This window comes from Seriola aureovittata, chromosome 11, assembly GCF_021018895.1.
Source record: "Seriola aureovittata isolate HTS-2021-v1 ecotype China chromosome 11, ASM2101889v1, whole genome shotgun sequence".
NCBI lineage: Eukaryota > Metazoa > Chordata > Actinopteri > Carangiformes > Carangidae > Seriola > Seriola aureovittata.
Window position 1 is genome coordinate 19413286 of NC_079374.1, and position 16927 is coordinate 19430212.

Sequence of the window (16927 nt, forward strand, 5' to 3'; positions counted from 1 at the left end):
GATGTAGCAGTAGTGCAACAATATATAAAAGTACAGGGTGTAACATGAATATAATTTACGGTAGCCTCATGATTTTTAGATTAGTAATAGTAAATAGTATATGTAGTAGTAGTAGTAATAGTTCTTTAATTTAGATACAGTAATGTAAGTTTTTACAATTCCTTACGACAATGAACTATTTTCCACCACATAAGTAATTCAGTTCAGTTCAAACGGAGATGGGAGGTGTGGCAAACTAAGCATTTGCATTGGTCTCAGATGCTGGTGGTCTGGTGCCATATCTAGTGGCAGTGACGATTGTTTACAACCTTTTACAGCCATTTTCTGTGGTTAATTTGGGTAATTTGTGGAGTGTTGCTGCCCACAACATTACAGATCCCCCACATCCCCGCATCCAGGCCATATTATCTTGTCCATTGCTTTGGAGTGATTCTTCGAGCGGGGTCGTCAACCGTGTGATGATGTTAAGGCTGTGGAAAGTAGGTTGGTTAGTGCTGGCCCATTGTTGAAGAAAATTCACTCAAGACCTTAGTTCCAAGTTTGTTGTAGTGATGTGAGTTTATTGGTATTACACAATACGGTGAGCCTACTGACACAGAGCGGACCTGAGGCAATAGACTGACCCAGAGTGAAGGGCAGGGGGACAGTTATACAGTTGAGGAAAAGGGACATGGACTGATAGCTGCTAATTGCACTCCACATTACAGGGCTTGCCTTTGCAACTGCATTTGTGAAAGTGTTTTAATCAGTATTGTTATTTTCCCCATCGCTTGTTTATACAAAGAAAGACATACAATTTCTTGGGATGCTGGAAGACAAAAAAATAGGAGAAAAGAGGAGTTACAACAGTTACAAATACAGATTTGAGTGTGAAGTATAACGCACCTACCTCACTTAAATCTGCATTATTTGATGAAACAAACTGTGGACACTGACATATCACCTTACGCTATGGCTAACATGTGACCTTACGCTATGGCTAACATGTCAGAAAAAGTTCCCTAATTTGCACTTCTAGCAAACACAGAGGCACATTAACAGTCATGTTTCTGGCCACCTGGCAAATGTAAGTCCAGTATTAACGCTACTGTTTGCTCGGTTTTGTTCTCCACTAACTGATTAGTTGATAAATGTTCAACTATATTCACTTTATCTGTTGTTTTGTGCTAGGCAGATAATAGAAATAGCTGCCTGCTGTGGCTGAAGAGAGCGCTGAACCATAACAGTTCCAGCTATAAAACCATTCAGTGAGTTCTTTTTGTTTTCAACTATGAAAATAATTAACAATGATAATGGAAATTAGTTTAAAATATGAAAATAGTTTACAGAAATACCGAAACACATAGAGAATATTAAAAATTGAAGAATTGATAGCCTATGTACAATAGTTATTTATATTAGGAACAGGATTAAATAAGGAAATGCAGAGGAAATGTTTTATCTACATTTATTCAGGTTATGTTTGAAACACCACATAACTAAAGGCTAAGAGTTTTCTTTATAAAAAAGGACCTTAAAACATATTTTTCCCCAGATCTTTCAAAAACAGTTGCCGTGTGAGTAGGTGATAACAGCTTCTGTATAATTACTCATTATGATCACTGACACCACTTGAAAACTTTAATTGATTTGTGCGTTCATATCTAGCGTTCCATTAGATTTTACCTCCCACACATGTAAAATTGTAATAATAGACTGGTGGTAATAGAGAAGCGAGAGTGCTTCAGTGTGTAGTTGGTGGTTAGATACAACCAAATAATTAATAGTTGCATGGTTTGTTGACCAATTCCTGACCACCTTGACAATCTGCTTCATTTAACTTAATGAAAAAACAAACAAAATCAAAAAAAAGGGAGACTGGAAACACAAACAATTTCTTCCACCTAAGAACGTGTTGAAGGGAATTGAAGGCAATGAGTGCCTTCACTTCAAAACGGTTGCTTGGTGTGATCATGGTCATTATGTACCAAGAGTGGTTCTGTTTGCAATAGCTGAAAAATTATGTACTTTAAAGGGTAGGTCTATACATGACATAGAAGATGAAAAGATACCCATTGTTTTTCAGTTTTGAAAGCTATTTGAAAAGGCTGGAAATATCCTTTTTTAAAAAAGGCACAATTGAAAGCTGAAGCAATTTTGCAATTTCTTCCTGCAACAATTGTGAAAAAGGACAAAGCGCATATAGGGTAGGACCTGAGAGAATGAAGAGATGTGAAAGTGGTTTGGCAGAGAGTAGGAAGAGGAGACAGAGGACAAAAGGGGTGACAAAGACAATCTGAACAAAAAAAGAATATATGTGCATGTGTGTATAAGTGTGTGTGCATGCATCTGCTTATGTATGTGCGGCGGAAAAGAAGGAGGGGGTGTGTTCACTTGGAGACAGCAGGGATGGCTTATTAGGAAATCATCTCTCTTAGCCAATGGTTTTTAAGAGAGAGGCAGATGTCATTTGACTGAGAAGTACCACCTCCCAAAGCCAGCTTATCCCCTTCAGTGTATCGGAGCGCTGTGTGAGCACCACTGTCACTGCTCTCTCTCTCTCTCTCTGTCTGTGTTTCTCCCTCATTGTCCACAGACACTCTCTCTCTTTCTCTGCGCTCGTCTGCGCTTCCTCGCCTGCCTCTCTCTTTCCCTTCTCCTCCTCTTCCTTTTTCTCTCTGACTGTGTCCCATAAGCAGAGATAGGATCTGTTACAAACAACAGCAGCTTCACCAAGAGCCCAGGTAAGAGCTTTTTTTGTGATTTATTCACTTTGCACTGAGGGGCTATAACAGTAAAACCAGAAAACCTCATTGCTCGCTGTCCAATGTGCACAAATTGATTTCTCTAGATTTCTAGTTTCTCCTTGCTCTGTTTTGCTGTGATGAATATGAAGTGGAGGTCTGATCGTCTTTAGAGAAACAGTAGGTGCTAAGTTGTTTCATACATTTGCGAGGGACTCAAAGGTGTGTTTTTATTGCTAGGAAACTGTGACAATGACAACTTTGGGAATTTGACTTCAGTCAGAAGAGTGTACGTGAGCGGAGCATGTAGGATAGTGTATATCTGAAGATAAAAGATACACATCATACAGAAACAGAGGCAGAGATCGAAAGAGGCAGAGGGAATGAGGAAACACAACTGCCGAACAAGATAGATTGGGAAATGGGCTTTCGCTGATCAAAGCTCGTGGTAGGAAGTGAGTTAAGAGTTGCAGGAGCATGAGCTCAGGTGTACATTCACAGATCGGCAGGTGACGAGTGGACTCTTTATTGATCTGAAGCTAGCGTCCTCTCAGAGCTAAGCTGGGGCTAAATCCAGAGAAGCTGATGTGAGAGATTGTCTCTTTGGTATATTTATGGAGTGTTCAGGTGGGACTTCATATACAGCAAAGAGAACTGGCTGGGGAGTCGCTCTGTCTGTGTGGTGCAAGAATGTAGGATGCAGGACAGTTGCTCTCATCCCCAGACGCTCCCTGTGTCTGAACATGGGTGGCTGTATTTTTGAATGGATTTTCTGCTGCTGACTAATTGACACAAACTGTAAATTTGTGTGCACGGAACATTAACTCTAATGTGTTGGAAACTGCGAGAAAGGAGAGGATAATTAGATTCAGCCCACTACTGTGCGATACAGGGAAAGCTTAGGTCATAGTGGAGGTTATGTAGTAATTGTTATTCATTGATATTTATAGCACTGGTGAAAATAGTTCCCTTTCACACTATGAGCTTTGAAATGACTGAAGTAGCCCTTTCTTCTTGTCTCAGTCATTTAGCCGATGTAAAAGATGAGTGGAAGATTGCCCATGAGCAATGTGTAGTCTTTGAAGTTTAAATAAACAATAGGACAATGCAATTTTACATCTGAAATTCAACAGTGAAGCACATTAGTGTCACTTGAATTATGTCTCATTGTGAGCTTGATGCCTGTTTACACTGCCGTAGAATTACTTGGAGGAGCCTTGCAGGAAGGTTTTTACTATAATCATTGATGTCGACATTGGCGTTTAGTTGAAAGGTGGTCTTTCCTGATAAGTAATCTCTGAAGTTCATCTTTACCTAATATTTTCTTGTGGACTGATGGCCCACTGCCTGCGTCTGAATACTATAAGAATAATCATCATACTGACGAATTTAAATGAAATCTGAAAATAGCTTGGAGCAAAGTTGTGTTAGGTCTCATAAGTAATACAGCGGTGTGCTTATATTTCATTCATGACATAGTTTGCAGTGCTCTGGTGGACTGTGCAGAGAAAAGAGAGAAATAGCTTTGTGATGTGAAAAGACATTGGTTGTTGAGGTAAGAGAACATCCAGACATGCTGCAGTGGAAACATTAACAGCAGGAGCTGAACCATCAGCTGTGCTTTAATCGTAAGGACCCTCACTGAAACCTGCTCATTTTAACCCTACTGGCTTGAGTCCGCATTGCCAGTTTTGTAGCACTGGTTCCATATGGTGGCACATAATGCACACAGTACTGAAGAAGTACGCCTTGTATGGGCTTTCACACGACCACTAATAACACATTCTTCACTTTCAGCTGCACAGCCACCAGCCTACAGATATAATACTATTATAGTGTTGACTATATTGAGCATCTCGTTTGCCATACCCAGATATAAAACAATGTTTTAATGTGATCTGGAGCAAAAAGAAGCTGCCTCAGCTACTTGCCTGGCACAGCCTCTGTCATTAACCCAGCACTCAGCCAGAGACCCAGAAAAATATCCGCGTTCTTGAGGAAATTAGAGTCAGAGAAATGGGGGAAGCTGGTGCCTTTTCAGTCCGCTGAGGGTTTCTCTGCTGACAGCTACACTCCGTCTTTTTTTTTTCTGGTTGGTTGTGAGCTGCCCCAGGTGTGACAGGCAGCCGGAGTAATGGGGGATGTTTGACAGATGCATATTTCCAGCCTTGAATGCTTCATATAAAGAAGATAGACGGCATGGATTCAGGCTGAGCGGGGGACAAACTGTTGGGCTGTGAATCACCCCAATGAGTGTGCCACCTCTCTGCTTGATTGATCTTTCACGTGACTCTTACAACCCTTCCAAGTTACTAATTGCATCCCACCCTGATTATTGATTGAAATATGAGGGTGGTATATTGGTATTCTGGAGGCAGGCAGGCAGTTGCACCCACTGAGGCTGGTGGTCAAGTTACAGGCAGCGTGACCCTACAAGTATAAGGAATTGATATCAGAAAACAAATAAAAAGCATGACTTCTACATGGATGGAGTGTGTGAGTGTGTGAGTGTGTGAGTGTGTGTGTGTGTGTGTTTGTGTTTGTGTTTCTGTGTGAGCTGATTTCATTCCTCCAGCATCATAGGGGATTTGTACTAATATTGGAGACTTTATGTGATAATTAATCTTTTATAAGCCTATCAGGGCACATAACCAGGAGCCAAGAGATTACATTACAGTTTGTACAGTAGAGCGCAGTGTTTCTTGGCAAACAGACTTCATCTGGCAGCCAGTTTATTCAGAGAAGAGCCAATGGAGGGTTCAGCTCTCCCGGTTACTATGTATTTGTCCCTTGTGGGCCCCTATATGATTTGAAAAACCACTACAATTTCACTTTACAGATCCTTGTGGAACTGCCCACATCCGCTCTGTCACATAATATAATGAGCATTTAAATCATTTGATCTTGTTGTCAGTCATCATTTTCATGAATTTTGTCGATGCAGTGTGTCAAATACAGCACAATATAATCATGGTATTCATCCTAATTAAGGTTAACATGAAAACTAAAATTTAAAACACGAATAGTCATGCAAACATGCTAGCGGCTCTGTGTGGCTGTAGTTATACACAGCTGTGCTTTGAGCTGATGCTGATGTCAACATTGTTAACATTCTCACAATGCTGACAATGCTAACATATTCAGTATTGTAATGTTAACGGGTGAGGCTGAGGCTAGAGTTCACTTCTTAAACTGCTTACCTAGTTCAGAAAGGAACAGCTCTGCAGATTAGACTTTCAGCAACTGTGCACAGAGCTCATCGCCAAGCACCAGCACACATTCTGGCTGGCTTACCATGCCATTCTGATGATTAGCAGCGAGATGGGAGACTATAGTCTGACTCCGCTAATATGGAACTCAAACTGTACGGGGTCGCCCTTAGTATGTATGATGTTTGCTGTTTTCACCATTATATTTTAGCATGCTAGCATTTGCTAATTAAAGTACAGCTAAGGCTGGTGGTTTGGGAATGTCATTACTTTTGCTTGTTCTTGGCGATAAACTAACCTATTGGACAAATTACAATTTCTACCCGATGATAATGATCAAAATACACTATCTGGGTGCCATGAATTTGTTTTCAAAATTTTGTGCCAACCCATCTGGTAGATGTAGAATTACATTACTGGATAAGTGATAATTTGGAGATGCTGATGACACTGAAAGGAAAGTCATAGGATCAATAAAGTCTTTATGATTCATCCTCTTGGAACCATGAATGTCTGCACAAAACTCCATGGCAATCCACTTAAAAGTTATTGAGATATTTTGGTCTAGACCAAAGTGATTGACAGGCCAAACAAAAATCAGATGCTGCCATCCCTAGAGCCACGTCACTGGCATGGCTAAAAAAAAAGATTTTCAGTTAGCTGGCAATTGCCATAGGATGAGAATGATGGCACATGTTCTATTCATGTAAGTGACAAAAAATATTTTAGATTACAATATTAGATTATAATATACAACAGATTTGACAATAACAAATTATAAGATACACATTGTAGCATAACACAAAAGACAACAAAAAAGCCTAAAACAACACTCTGAAATGATCATAAATAATGGTTTAGATAAAAATGAAATAAAAAACAACACAAAAAAATGAGTGAAAACATCAGCAGTCCTGTCTTATTCCAAGCAACATACAGTATAATTACGTCAATCAGGAAGTACCCTCAGTGATGGAAACTTACCCAAGTGCGAAATCTGTAAGTAATCTTTGAACGCTCTCATGGTATTTCAGTTAAATGCAGCTAATGAAAGTAATTTTTCTAAACTGCACATTACAATATTTCTTCAAACTTTTACCATCATTGAACCAGTTTATTTGATCAAGCACAATTAGAAACTTTGAAAGGCAAAGGATTTCAGTTGCATTGAGTTATGAACAATAAGTTATCTGTGTACAGTACAATGATTGACAGTCATGGGTGTTTTTTTTGTTTTGTTTTGTTTTTTTAAATCAATTTTTTATAAAACAACACACACAAACAAACACACAACAATATACTCCCACCCCCAAAATAATCGTATTACAATTGGCCTTAGATCAATATGTGAAAGAAAATAAAGAAATTACAAATGAAAAACCAAACAAAAACAATTAAATGACAGTTATGTTGAGATGCAAGTGTGGCTGCCCGATATTACCCACATAACAATAGTCTTATAGGGTCTATGGACACAGAAGATCTTTCAGTAAAGGATGCCCAGGCACTTATAGTTGATTGTTTGGCATTATGCCTTCTTGCTACTGATAACTCCATAAATGCTATGTCCAAAAGAGACTGTAGCCAGTGATTCTGGGACAGAGAATGAGGAGGTCTCCAACGGAGGGCTAACATTTCCTTTGCCGCTGTCAAACCAGCCAAAAGTCCAAGCCTCAGACGAGATGAGAGACTTAAAGAGGAGGTGTCGTTCAATAAGAGCAGCTTAGGACAACATGAAATTTTAATATCAAGTAGGTCAGATCCATCCTCCAGAAATTTACTACACCTGGGCATTTCCAATACATGTGCAGAAAAGATCCTAGGTGTTCTGTGTTGTAAATGAAATGTTATACAACTTTTTTCTTTATGTGAGAGCTTTGCTTGTTAAAAGAAACATGAACGGGCGAAAAAATGTTTATTTCACACATATTTACTATTCAGGGCATTCTGTAATATAGTAGGTTACATATCTGCCCTGATATGATGCAATGAAAGGGCAGAGAAAGTAGGAGGCTATTTGTCAATGACATCCTTCAGTTAATAGGATGACATGCATCTGAAAAGGACACAAAAAGGCTGTATGCAGTGACTGTGCATTTTATTACAATGATACCTAATAACAGATAGCTCATACAGACTTTGGACTAATATATTGTGAAATCATATTTTTCTCTAGGAAAATTGATTATTGGCTATACTATTGTGTAAGGCTTAATATCAGTCAACGGACTGTGAATACAAAACGTAAATGTATGTGTCAATCTATATGCCAGCTTTCTTAAAGCAACAGTATGTAACTTTTATTCTAATATTTTTAATTGAAAATTTGCAAAACATATCTTTGTGTGGAGACAAAGGCTTCTGTCGACACAGTCTCACTGAACAGCCTGGAAAACAGTGCAGAGATATTCCCTTAAGTTTTTTTTTTTAAGTGAGCCCCGCTCCTCTAACCAATAATAATAATAATAATAATAATAATAATAATAATAATAATAATACATTTTATTTAAAGGCGCCTTTCTTGGCACTGCTTTCCAGGCTGTTCAGTGAGACTGGGTCGACAGAAGCGTTTGACAGTACATCTCCACACAAAGATATGTTGAGAGAAGTCAAGGGGTGGGAGCTCATGGCTGTCAGTCAGTTGTCCACCTGTGGTAAATTCAATTGATTAGACATGATAGGGAAAGGCACAAACCTGTCTATACAGTATAAAGTCTCACAGCTGACATATCGGAGCAAAAACCGAACATGAGATTGAAGGAGAGAAAGGAATGTGTCAAGGCACACATCTGGGGAAGGCTACAAAAAATTCTGGTGCATTGAAGGTTTCCAAGAGCACGGTGGCCTCCATAATTCTTAAATGTAAGAGGTTTGGAACAATTAGGACTCTACCTAGGGCTGCCCAGCCAAACTGAGCAATTGGGGAGAAGGACCTTGGTAAGAGAGGCGACCAAGAACTTAATGGTCACACTGGCTGAGCTCCAGAGGTCGTGTGTGATGGGAGAAATTTCCAGAAAGACTTAAATTTTGTGAAACAACTACATAATATGATCATAGTATTATAATATGATTCCTTTCCTCCGTTTTGTGTTTCTTACTTGCACGTTGTAACTACTGAACAAATTCACATTAGCTAGCAGCCAAAGGTCTCTCCTCGCCCTTGCTCTCTATCATCATCATCATCCTCGGATCAGTCTGAGCTCAGTTCACCGATTCTCTCATCTGTCATAACGAAACCAGACATAGGAAATTGACTAGGACCATAGCAATAGAAACACAGAAATTGCACATCTGTCAGAAAGGCAGTGATCAGTGACACTAAATTTGCCTCTTTTAAAATAAGCTCACCAGTTTTGTGGGAAGTGAGATGCCTCAATCACATTTTTTCCCCTGATCCAAACACAAGTCCAAATCTGATACATTTTAAATGCATCAGACAATGTTTAAATTAGATTTAGTTTATGTTTCCCTTGTGTCTGCACTGTGATCCAAAGTAAGGAAGCATATCTTAAGATTTTTAAAACTACGCTAGGTTTGACAGTTCTGCATTAAGAAAATATAACCTGCGTCACAGATTTCCCTTTGATGGTTTGCTTTAATACTGTGTGCAGAGAAATGTCAGTGTGGATTTGTTCTGACAACCTCCTCAGCTCTGCACTAAACAAATCCTGAAGTCTAAATGCAGTTTTAAACCAACAGGAGCACTTGAGAGGCGTGGCGCAAAGTGTTGCTTAACAGTGATCCTTTTTTTTCCTTTTTACTCACACAGCTTTACTTGCATAGCTTGCTGAGGCTGCAGTGATATTGTTAAACTGCTGGCTGCCACTTGTTTATTTCGAGGCTGTGTGGGGTAATTATGGGAAAACTCAAATTCAACCTCTTCACAGCTGTACACCTGTGGCTGTCATCTAGGTCACATTTTAATACCAAGTGGGGGAGCATGGTGTTTATAGCAATTTGCTACTTAAAAAGTTTTTTCCAGTATCAATAATTTACTTCCTGCAGACTTAAGAGGTGGGTTTGTAGGGTGTCATCTAATCCTCTTTCACTGAGATCTAAAGCTGTGGTCAGCTGGAATTCTTGCTGATTATAATGGATTGTTATAATGACAACACAAAATTCAATATTTCTATCTGAATGTGAAGTACCCTCCCTCCTGCTCAGCTGTATAATTAGCTTGTGATCTCAGTTTAAAGCCTGAAACCTAATCTTCTGAAATGTCCATAAAGAAAATGAAACATATTCATGGCAACAGACCCAGTGGAGGAAGAGATAGGCAGTATTCAGCTCCAGAGAGAATATCATCACACCACATGTGGATCTTCTTGTATACAATTTGCAAAGAAAATGAATAATTATCGCAGATTTTATTATGCACCACATTCATCCTAAGCTACATGCATATAGATTTTAATGAGTGAGGGGCTTCACTCAGCCTTCCTCGTTGCTGTGATGGTTGGCACCGAAAAAACAGTAGCACGTTTGTGTGGAGTGTGATTTATTTCAGGGCGAATGGCTGTGCATGTACATGTGGGCTTTTGTGCGTGTGTGTGCGTGCGGGTGCGTGTGTGCACATCAAGTGATTAACCATGCCAGGAGCATCCAGGGAATCCTTGATCTCATTACCTCTGCTGACACAGGTCAGTAAAGCATCATATCGACATCAAATGAAGGTCAAATCACTCATGGTGATTGACCTTTAGTGAGGCTCACTCACTATTTTTTTTTATCTGTTCTGTGTTTCCTTCATTTTTTAATTTTTTTGTTGAATTCGCTTTTGTTTAGTCAGCCAAAAAGTGTTTTACTTATCAAACCTCTTAAAATAATTTTGTACAGTTTGTCGGTCTGCGACTCACTGCTGCAGTTTCACAGAAATATTGGAAAAGAATTCTCAACCTTTTTTCACTGTGGCTTCAAAATATCTGAATCCACTTAAATAAAGGAATCCTTCTTGGAGGAAACCTCTTTTTAAGCGAGCGTTACCCTTGACATAATTAGTGATGATGATTTCATGCTCACATTCCTATTCACATCAGTCTGATCTGGAAGGTATTATTTGGGCAGAAGAGTCATTATGCTTGGCGGAGCTATTGCTCCTTCACATTGCTACTCAGACCACAAACACTTTTTTTTTTGTTCTTGAGTATATTGAATTTGCTGACCCCCCCAACACCCCAACAGTTTTCAATTACATTAGCCCCCCACAGCCATCCCCACCCCCACTTGGAATACAAATGCAGGAGCTCAAGCCAGTCTTATCTCAAGGGTCTTTGTCAAGTAGCCGGCTTATTTGTCTGCTGCTCTTTCCATTTGGCCACGCAGGTTATTCTTTGGGTGTTGCAGTTGTCAGGCAGCTGAAGGAAGCTGTCACAAAACATGGTCACTCTCCTCACGGCCCATTGGCCTTTAGCTTGGATCTCCTGCTTCAATCACCCCTATTAACTTTGGATCACTGGCTATATTCAGTAAATCTTTCTTGCACGTAATAGAATTAGTGCAGCAATACGCTTCCCTCATAATGGTCAGATGTATCTTTTTTTCCGCCTCCTGTATGGACCTTCTGTCTTAATTGACATTCTCTTTTTTTGTGAGTCTCCTGCTGTCTTTGAGGTGTCAGCAGTAATTATGTCTAATGAGAAAGGAAAGGATTTGTTCACCTGAAGAGAACGCATGACCTTTGGTGAAAACATGCTGTTCCTGCCATCGCTTTAATGGAAATGTGCAGCTGCAGTCATTCGAATTTGATGTGATTCCACTTTGATATTCAGGGGCTAGCACCGGTTTTTCAATTCACACAGCCCTTTGTGTCCTATGGATTTAGAAAGAGATGATATTTTACATGAGTGGATGACACAAGTAATGACTGACAAGTGGAAGATGCATACCCCTCCACTTAGTAATGCAGACTCAGGCAGAGGAGGTGAGAGCCCAGTGATCCCATTGCAGCTGCTTAAGAGGAGAGGTCTTTTATTTCATTGAGCCTCTTTTTAATGCCACTGTTGCGTCTTGTCTGATTTTCCATAAGTGGCTGTCTCCAAATGGAAATTACAAATAAGATGAGAACATATAATATATGAATCTTGAGGGCTCCAATATGCGCACTTGTTACAAGGGCCAAAGATGATTCCCTCTGGAAGGCACGTCACTGCCTATCTTATCCAGTGTCTTGACATTAACAGACATCCCTACTAGTAGTGAGTGAAAACAACATCTAACATGAAATGAGAAGAGACATATATATATATATATATATATATATATTATATAATATTTATGATAGATTCCTAAGTTTTATGTTTTACATTTTAGATATTTAATGCTGACTGGACATGTTGGTTTAGCAGAGGTGGCACATACTGATGTTGCTCACAGACGAGAGATGGCTTCACTATAGTACAGAGCTACTATAAAACTATGAGAAACACCGTCATCAAGGCACTGAACACAGTGTTGATTATGTCAGTATGATAGGGGATCAGTAGGTGTATCTGTATGTTTTACAGCATTTAGATAAAACACGTTTTTATTACACAAGCCATCCACAGCAAAAGCTCAAGTTCAGATATATTGTTATACAGGCAATGCATGTACAGTAACATGCCACTTTCATTGATGAATGTCAACTCTAAAGTTTTCTCAGTATTTCTTTTAGTTTTTTGAGAGTTCACAGTGATAACAGGAACATGGGTTCTTGCAGGACATTGTATAACACTGTGCTGTTGTTATTCACTATTTTCCTTGTTGTCAACAAATGCCATGAAAAGACCAAAGAATGCATTGTCATTGTGGCACTCAGCCCAAAACCCACTCATTCCTACTGATTATGTAACTTGATGGTCTCCAAATGGCCAAGTAGTTTCCTAGTGGGACATTACTAAAATAACAATGTTCAGCTGCTGATTGATACGTACTGTATTTAGTGCAGTGTTTATGGCGCAGGACGGTGTAAAAGGAACTAACCCAAAATAAAAACCAGTGTCCGCATTCATTGAGAAGATGGGATGATGTTACTGAGAGCAAGGGTGTGTTCTCATTTCTTAGCCAACAAGAGAATACATTATATCATGCATGTCTTCTTAATATAAAAAAATATAAAGTATGGCCTTTAGAGCTAATGGTGCATATTGCCATGATATCAATGAATTATATTAAAAAGCCCTTTACTCTCCTGCCATTTATAAAATCACTTCAATCATTCTCAAAAATCAAAACAGCTCTGCTGTAGTGTATTGATGCTATGATTTTGAAACTGACATTTCATTGAGTTTCATGTATGAATGGTTGAATCTTGTCATGACAATGTGATGCTGAGGATCCTCTTCTTCCTCTTTTCTCCAACATGAGGTTGTTTATCTGTTTCCTGGTTTGTACTATAGCTGCATGCCAGTCCTTCATGCAAGCTGGGATGTGCATGGTTATATTTCTCCACTGTGGAGCAATCATTCTATTTATTCATTTACACTTAATTACCATCCACATTTCTGGCACTGCAACATTATGTGTAAACAGACAAACACACCCACGCACAGATGTACACTTAATCCCTTTTAACAACCCTCACATTTTCTGACTTTGGAAAGAACATTTTATATAACGTGATTGTATTGGCAATGAGACTTCACCTTTAGTTTTAACAGTTTTAAGATATCTATCAGTGTGTTAAAAAGGCATATGTGTGTGTGCGCGAGCATTGGTGTGACGGTTTCAGTAGCCCAGGGCCCTGCTCTTTAGAAGCTGATATTTTACCGATGGTACTGTTCCCCCCCCCATCTTTCTCTCTCTCTCTCTCTCCATCCCTGAGCATTCACCTGCTGTCACTCTGTCACTCGGCCTTCTGCATGTGATGAACGGCAGACTAGCATTAATTCTAAAAACTCCAGAATGTCACATTCGTAATAATATACTGTAGGAGAGATTTCGTGGACCATTTATGAGTATTTCCATCAAATCCAGTCCCATCTTCACACTTTCAGATTTGTAGCTTTAAAATGCTCGCTGCTCTTTAAAGGTGGAAATATGAGTACATTTAACCGGGCAATGAAAAGCTTTAATCAGCTGTCCACATTGACAAGTAGATGTAGAATCTCTTTTACAGGTTAAATTTAGCAGCACAAAAAATACTGATAATAATAAACAGACTGTCATAACAAAACTTGGCAGCCTGCCTAAATGGCAAGCAGAGCTGACAGACACAACCTAGTTACAATTTCAAACTGTGCTTAACTTGTTTAAATGTTTCGTATGCAATGAAATATTCGACCACTCCTTAAAAAAAAAAAAAAAAATGGATGTCAGATCGGGGATCATTGCCATTAATGTGATATGCAGTGAAGGAACAAGAGACACATGAAGTTGCAGCAAAGACAATGAATGTATGGCTCCTCTGATGCCAAGTCCTGTGAGGAATCCAGCCAACATCACATAAACAACTTTGCTGTCTGTCCACGGAGCCTGATGCTTTCATCTACAGCTGTTTTTAATTTATTGCTGTTTTGGTCTTTTCCAGATGTGTGGATGAGCTGCTATCAGGATCAGTTTTTATCCATCACATCTCACCCCTGTGCCCCGACACCCAGGGTGCAGGGATCAGTGTTGCAGGTCTTTTTTTATGATGGTCCTTAGCTCTCTACAGCAGTTGCCTATTTCAAAAGACCGCCTGTTGATGCACTTTGCTGTCCTTAGGAGAAGATCCCATGGTAGTTAATTATTTCATTACACTTCAACCTGCAGCAGCGTGCCTTGTGACGTGTTTCTCTATCCTCATTTGCAGTGCCACTAGATACAGTTTCTCTACTCTTTTGCATCTAATTAGGACAGGCTGTGTGCCTCCAAACAATGGGATAATGACTGGCACTGGCTGGTGTTGTGTACTGGTGCTGAGTGCCTCCTGGCCAAGCGCCAGCTCCTTGGAATGGGAATCACTTCTTGCACTAATGTGGCACAGTTATGAGTGCCAGAGAGTGATAGTGCTTATTGGCTATTCACATCAGCTCTGGTGGGACTTTGGATCGGATGGAGTTTTCACTGTGAAATGTTTAAGTCTCTATTTCCTGAAGATTTTAGCAGTTTAGGGTTTGGAATGTAGTTTTTAATTTATATTTTGTAGTTAATTACTAATGTCTTATCAGATCCTGTCTGTACGTTGGAAAAGTGATCTTTTTTTTTCCTATGCAGGGTTTTGCTCCTTATGCCCGCAGGTTATATTATGAATGTACATTACTGTCTGAAAGGTGCTTTCGCATGTCATATTCATTATAAATGTTTATTGTAGTTTGGTTGGTATAAAATTCAAAGACAGTCATTTCTTTTAGCATGCTGATTGAGAAATTGGTGTCACTCACTGAAAAAACAGCCCTCGGTTGATCTGATGCCACATAATTAGCTACAGTGATTTTGGCTAATCATTTGCAATTTTGATTTTTAAGAGCTATGCTGGGAAATTCATTGACTTTCCACATTTGTGCTGAGTATGATGTGGGTTTAGCGGTAGGTTGTTTTTATTATAGTACAAAGTTTGCAAGAATGCCCTTATGGATAGAGATGCAAAATTTCCATATGAAAATAAGTCCTAGGTTATTGTGTCTATTGTGTACTTGGTCTTTCATAGAAAATGTGGAGCTCTGTGGATTCCCTTTCAAATAGGTTTTTCACCTCTTGGGGCAAATCTTTTCCCAGGCTCATAAATCCTTTATTTTTAATCGGATATTTAGATTACCCTGAAAGGCATCTGAAAATGAAACCTTGTGTATTGGATTTCTGGTAAATATATATTTGTGACGAATTAAAACAATAACACACTGATTTGTTTTAGGTCTGGCTGTCAGGCTGCTTAAAGTCGCAATTCTTTTTTTTTTGAGCAGGAAAGTGGTTCAGCAAACCAGCAAACAACACTGCTAATGCTTCGCTGTGTGAATGCAGCTGCTGTTGGGACAGACACCTGCTAGAGGCAAATATGACGTTTTCACCCCCTGACAGTGTATTTCTCTGCTAATTTCTGGCTTGCACGTCTTACTTTCTCTTCAAACAAGTTCTTCATACTTCTTTGAATAGAAATTGACACATGTAAAAATAGGATGTGAAGCAGTGGGCCTATTATCCATTAAAACAGACCGTTTTGATTGGCAGCGTCTCATACATCCACACATGGATGAAATATGATCAGCAGTGAGATCAATCAGACCTTCATGGAATTTTCACGTTATTTTACATGCTCAAATAGTTATAATATATTACCCCAAGTCTTACCCTTTCATCAAAGGAATTTTCCAATAAGCCTTAGGCGTGATGTTTTATTAAAATCTGAATACATTAAACATGTCATTGACTTTCATTGGCTCTGTATCATCCTTTTACAGTCCCATCAGCTCAGCTGCAGTATCCAGTTACTAAAGTGGTTTCCAGTCCACAGGCCAGGTGATGTTTCTGAATTGACTAATCAGGACTGCATAATAAAGGACAGATATGGATTTTAGTTAACCGGTATAAAGAGCAAACCTGTATAGCTATGCAGCATAATATGAATTTGTTCATAACATTTTTGGTAGTGTAAAATGTGTATGAACCAGTTGGCGTGTGGTGACTTACAGATAGGCAAGCAGAGTTGAACAACGCCCAACCCCCTGCAACACACCCCCCGACACTGGTATGAACACTACACACTGCTACAGACATGGCGACTTCCAGTGGTTTCCAAATACGTAAGTAAGCTTTTCTTTATGTCTTGAACATTTTTGCCATGTGAAGTGTCCATACCACCAACTGGACATTGTCCGTACTACTAAAAATAAAAACAAGCTTTCTGCATTCATAGTAAAGCTGTGAGACATCTTCAGCTCAAGGCGGGTAACCTTGGTGAGAAACACCTTCTTCAAGCTATGGTCACACAACCCACATCCAAAACAAACATCTGCCTGCTGATATCATTAGCAACAATAGGGATCTGCTGTATTAGCTGCGAAATTTGAAAAAGATAACAAAATGCCTCCCAGGAATATT

At 39.3% G+C, this 16927-nt stretch overlaps 1 protein-coding gene across 2 annotated transcripts in view; it reads left to right on the top strand.

The window, feature by feature from the left end:
- Nucleotides 1–2528: 2528 nt before the first annotated feature.
- Nucleotides 2529–16927, top strand: part of thsd7ba (thrombospondin, type I, domain containing 7Ba) — a 162728-nt gene continuing 148329 nt past the window's right edge. For both annotated transcript variants that reach the window (XR_008829110.1, XM_056390251.1), the window contains exon 1: nt 2529–2723. The gene's annotated coding sequence lies outside the window, so the exon portion shown is untranslated. The remainder of the gene's footprint in view (nt 2724–16927) is intronic.